At 41.3% G+C, this 6,000-nt stretch overlaps 1 long non-coding RNA gene across 1 annotated transcript in view; it reads right to left on the bottom strand.

Annotated features, from left to right (window-relative positions):
* Window positions 1–445: 445 nt before the first annotated feature.
* The window catches only part of LOC112672606 (uncharacterized), a 73,953-nt gene continuing 68,398 nt past the window's right edge, over window positions 446–6,000 (bottom strand). The window contains exon 7 of the long non-coding RNA XR_003144382.3: window positions 446–1,004. This is a non-coding gene — a long non-coding RNA (uncharacterized LOC112672606). The remainder of the gene's footprint in view (window positions 1,005–6,000) is intronic.

The following is a 6,000-nucleotide window of genomic DNA, read 5'->3' as shown; positions in this document are numbered from 1 at the left end:
AGAATATCATTTATAACTTTTTTGTGGTCCTGTCACAAAACAATCTATAAATACATGTTATTCAAAGTGATATACTAATAAAAAGGACAGATTTGAGCTTGCCAATATTCTTCCTGGATTGATTTTTACCTTTCATGTCACAGAAAGTCATGCATAACCTGAACTGAAACTTTGCAAAGAGACAAGTTTTCTTCATTGACAGCATCCGTAAGAGCCAGGAGTCTAACCATACAGCTAGGCTCCATGAGAATTAGTCTTTCTGAAATCAATAAGAAATCCCAATTCTTAGAGATTTCCTGTTCCACCGTAGAGTTTGGAACAAAATAAAAACAGATCTCTGGGGCACCTCGGTGGCTCCATCGGTTGAGCATCTGCCTTTGGCTCAGGTCATGATCCCAGGGTCCTGGAATGGAGTCCTACATTGGGCTCTCTGCTCAGTTCTTCCTTCTCCCTCTGTGATCTCCCTCACTTTCACTCTCTCTCAAATAAATGAAATCTTAAAAAAAATAAAAACAGATTTAATAATAATTTTGTCTTTTAATGAATAAAAGTATTCAAAAGCACAAAACGGTGGGTTGAGCCACGACGGATGGACCATTCTTGTCTTCCCACCCACTGGGCATGCGCATCTCTGCCCTCTGTCCTCGAACTTCTCACCCCATCAATCATGCTTATCATCAACCACCAGGTGGACTCTCACTCTGAGAGGCATTGTAAGACCTTTTGCTCCCCTTAGATAGAATCAATCCATAAATCTTCCCCAAGCCAACAGTTTCACATAGTTTGTTTACTCTGAACATCCATTGTTGCTGGCTCTGTGTAGCAGGGACTATTTCTACTGCCTTTGGCACCTGTGCTCCAGCTGGTGCCAAACCTAGAACCTATGCTCAATACTCAACACTAATAAATGTGATGATGATCTGGAGACAATGGCCAGCCTTGCCACACTATCGGTTGCTCCATGATGAATAGTCATCAACTTCTCTGGAGCACTGTTTCCTTGTCTGTAACATGAAGAAAAATAATCACTATACGACTTAGAATTACAGAAATATCCAAGGCTGTAACAGATAGGAAAGTAACTTGTAAGACATAGACTAATATATACATTATGGGACTAGTCAGCACTCAACTCATAGCAAGTCTGAATTTGATCTAAAGAGAAGAAAAAGCATGGTTTTCCAATTTTAATTCTAAATTCTTTCCAATTTATTCAAGCCCAAATAAAGAATCCACTTACATCTATTAACATATCTCTGCCATATGTGAATTTTAAATCTTAACATACTATCTATAAGATCCTAACTGCCTTAGCCTACAAATTTTTCCCAGTTGGTCTCTCAGTGTGTGTATACGTGTGTGTGTGTGTGTGTGTGTGTGTGTGTTAACATATACATGTATGGATTGGGAAGCTGCATACAAGCCTGGTAGGGTATGTATATACATATACATGTATATGTATATATAATATATATAATGCCATATATAGAGAGAAACATATATATGGAAGTATATATGACATTTTATTGGAAAGCGAAGAATAAATAAAGACAGAAATTATGTTTTCTTTGGCAAGAAGATTCAGATTCTTTTTTTGAAATTGATGTAATCTATTCTATTTTTCTTATTCAGAAGTTGCCCTGGGAAGCTGTATTTAATAGCCCTACGGAATTTGGGGAGTTTTAAAATACTTCTTTAAAGTAATGTCTACAGGGATCCCTGGGTGGTGCAGTGGTTTGGCGCCTGCCTTTGGCCCAAGTCGCGGTCCTGGAGACCCGGGATCGAATCCCATATAGGGCTCCCGGTGCATGGAGCCTGCTTCTCCCTCTGCCTGTGTCTCTGCCTCTCTCTCTCTCTCTGTGACTATCATAAATTAAAAAAAAAAATTAAAGTAATGTCTACATACAACATGGGGCTTGAACTCATGAATCCATGATCAAGAGTTGCATGCTCTGCTGACTGAGCTGGCCAGGTGCTCCCTACCCCATCCCTACATCAAAGAAATCTACTTTGAGTTAATTTTCTAGAACATTTTCCAGTTTTCTCTTCTTACTACTTTCACCTAAAAAGCAACAAACATGCATTTTATACATTTAATTATCCCTGAAGTTCAAATTAATCTGAGTAGTTTCCAATGCAAAGGCTAAAATTCCAACAGCAACGATGAGGAAGCAGATGGGCTGCTTATGGAGGAAGCACAAGAGAAAATGATGTAGCCTACTTTATACACCTTCTCCAGGCAAAATAATTCTGGGTTCTTTACCACATTATTAAAGTTATAAATTAATCCAGCTTGAGGGCTTGGCAAAGAAATAACAACTAGGAAGTGGTGGAGGGAGGGGGAGATGGATTAATGAGGAGGAAGGACTGCTGTCAGCAGAAGCACTGATGTTGAGCTTGTGGCAGGATTCTCAACTACAACTTGCTGTCACCTCCAACAGGACTCTCCTCCACTGATTTAGTCTAAAGTTCTCCTTCTAATGTCTAATAATGATGGACGTAGACAACACAGCATCCCATAAAAGAGCTGAGCCCACTGGACTGCAATAGTAACAAGAGGTCTTTCCACAGACCTCTGATTTCTCTGTTGAACTCAGCCACTCTGCCATTTTGGATATGACGCTGCATCCTTTTGGTTAATGGCTATAACAACACAGCTCCCCAGTGTGAAAACTCTAAATTCAGTGGGAATAATAGCAAGTGTACCCATTAGGGGATGTTGGCATATGGTGTGACAGATGAGGAGTCAACAATGTGATACATCTTCTATTCTTTGCAAATGCCAGGTACTTGAGTATTTGCAAATTAAGCTATCTTGTGCTCCCTTTTTTTATGAAGTACATGAACCACTGGCTACAACTCTAAGTTATAGGTGGTGCGGAATCTACTAATCTGCCAATTATTCTTGGAAGTTAGCAGGTTGCCGGTCCTCAGACTTGACACTTAACAATGGCTACTTACATATTCAGTTCTTCACAATTTCCATAACACTTAAGAAATCTTCACTCATGAGGACCTGGGTGGCTCATGAGCATCTGCCTTTGGCTCAGGTCATGATCCCAGGATCCTGGGATTGACTCCCACATGAGGCTCCCTGTGGGGAGCCTGCTTCTCCCTCTGCCTATGTCTCTGCCTCTCTCTGTGTGCCTCTCATGAATGAATAAAAAAATCTTTTTTAAAAGTTTTTTAAAAAATTAGAAAAATTTTTAAAAAGAAAGAAATCTTCACTCATATAGGAAAAATATTATATTCCACACCAATTTATATCTTAGCTGTTAAAATTTATACTCCAATTCCAACGTTTCTAAAAAATATGATTAAAAACTGACCATTCATTAAGCCAAGAAAAAAAGCCTCTGCTTATAGCCAGGGTACTGGTATTCCCAAATCTAGCTCTGGGTCTTGAGCAAGGCACTTTTCCTCCCTGATCCTACACTTCTCCATAAGCAAAAGCTGACGTTTGGTTAGATCCAGGGTATAAATAAGCTTCACTGTAAATCAATCAAAACTTGGTATTATATCAAAATGGATTGGGAAGCTGCATGCAAGCCTGGTAGGGGAAAGTGCAAAGATTGATCAGCAGTATCGGAAATGAACCAAAAAGTCAAAGGGTTCAGGGGCACTATCCCAGGGATGATTGCTAAGATCTCTCCAGTGTCTAAAATCCATGCACCATATGAGCTCCGGCATGTACTTTAATGTCACCTGCTCCAAAACCCCAATCCGAACACAGTTTCTTAGGAAGCAGGGAATGAGGGGGTGATCTCACCAGATTGTCTCTACTCACAAGGAGTTCAGAGAAAGAAAATCCAAGAGATGGGTCTGAGAGAGAATAATAAAGAGCCCTTACAGAAGACCAGAACATGCCACCCCAAAATGTGCCATTTTGGCAAAACGATTTTTTTGAGCTAAGACAATTGAGAAAAACCAAATGCCAAAAAGCTCTCTGCTCTTCCTCATTCCATGATTTTGCAATTGCCTGGCTATGCACTCAGCAAAACAATTTCTTGGTCTCTCTCAGTGTGAAAAAAAGCTTCCTCTTACATTTGCCTGTGAAATAGCCACACAACAGTATAAGGAAACTCCAGAGTAGGGCCCTCAAACTTCGCTGGGGGGAGCTTGATAAAAATACAGATTCCTGGGTTCCATCCCCATGGAGTCTGATTCCCTTTATCTGAGTAAATCTCAGGAATTTGTATTTTAAACCGGTTCTTCAGGTTCCTGGAAAGTGGGTGGTAAAGGGGACCACACTTGGGGTAACCCCTCACTGGGTAATCCATCATGCAGAAATGCTAGGAGCAATAGGCCTCCATCCTCCCTGAAATGAGCTGAGAGTTCTTTCTGATTTGTATCTGATGACATCCATCAAACATGTTAATGCCAACCACAAATTAACGACTTTTTAGCAATTTGTGTAGGTGGCTACCCATGAAATCAATCTTAATTCACAAACACCGCTGTCTACACAAAGGTAATAATGTATTCAACTCACACATAAATCTCTCAAATGGAAATTAAGTGGGTAGATGTAAGACTCTGGTGGGCATTACTCAATGTCCAGAGAGGTAGCATTAGGTTAACAGGATTAAAGCTGAACAATCAATCAGACCATCAGGAGAGCGCCTATCCTGCCCTGTTCAGAGTCACACCCAATTTCAGTGCCAGTGCAGAGACTTGGGTTGGAAACCCCTCTCCTCTTGGGGGTAGGTGTGCTATGAACCTGGGACCCTCTGGAGGGCTTAGTCACTTGAAAAGAAGGAGAGTGGACTGGAAAGAAAGCCAGTCTCCATAACTCAGGCAAAGTGCCCATGCCCTGCCTCAAATGGCGGAAATGACTTTGGAAGATAGAGCACAGACATCACAGAGGCCACGGGGTGTCTATCCAACACTTCTTCTTTGGGAGAGCATCCTTTCTTTTCTGTTACTTGATGACCTTGTGTGTTACACGGCCTCACCTGCTCCATAGTGAATGGGGTAACTCAGGTCTACTTTCCCTGCCCACCAGGATTGGTCGCAAGGATGGTCACGTGGCCCAAGCAGGACCAATCAGAGTCCTCCCATGATATTTTATATGCTTAAGACTGGTTGACAGGAGGAACATATAAGCTCAGAGATGCCACTGGCCAGGTTAGCTGCCAGGATGGCAAGAACCACCCTGAGAATAAGTGACACAGGTGAAGTAGGGCTGAGGGATTCAAAGTCCCAAGGCCATTGTTTGAAACCCCAGATCTATTTCTGAATTCTGTATTACATAAACCAACGTATTAATTTTGTGTTTGTTTTTAATTGTGAAAAGCACATCAAATTTACTATCTTGACCATTTTTTTAAAGATTTATTTATTTATTTATTCATGATAGACACACACAGAGAGAGAGAGAGAGAGAGAGGCAGAAACACAGGAAGAGGGAGAAGCAGGCTCCATGCTGGGAGCCCGGCGTGGGACTTGATCCAGGGACTCCAGGATCGCACCCCCGGCCAAAGGCAGGTGCCAAACCACTGAGCCATCCAGGGATCCCATCTTGACCATTTTTAAGGATATATTTCACTGGCATTAAGTATATTCACACTGTCATGCAACCATTCCCACCAGCATCTCCAGAACTGAAACTACACATAACACAACTCCTCATTTCCTCCTCCATGCAGCCCCTGGCAGCCACCACTCTACTTTCTGTCTATGATTCCAAGTACTCTAAGTACTTCATGTAAGTGGAATGATCAAGTATTTGTCTTTTTGTAACTGGCTACTTCACTGAGCATGATGTCCTCAAGGTTCATCATCCATGTTGCAGCATGTCTCAGAATTCCCTTCCTTTCCTCTTGAGGTTGAATCATGTTCTACTATTTGCATATACCTCACTTTTTGTTTTTCTATTTATCTGTCCATGGACATTTGTGTTGCTTCATCTTTTGGCTATTGTGAATAATGTTGCTATGAGCAGGGTTGGAGAAACAACTTGTTTACACCCTGCTTTCAATTCTTTTAGGTATATACTCA

Source organism: Canis lupus, chromosome 28, assembly GCF_003254725.2.
Source record: "Canis lupus dingo isolate Sandy chromosome 28, ASM325472v2, whole genome shotgun sequence".
NCBI classification, from domain to species: Eukaryota; Metazoa; Chordata; class Mammalia; order Carnivora; family Canidae; genus Canis; species Canis lupus.
Note: the sequence above shows the minus strand (reverse complement) of the source record. Positions and strands in the feature narration are given on the sequence as shown.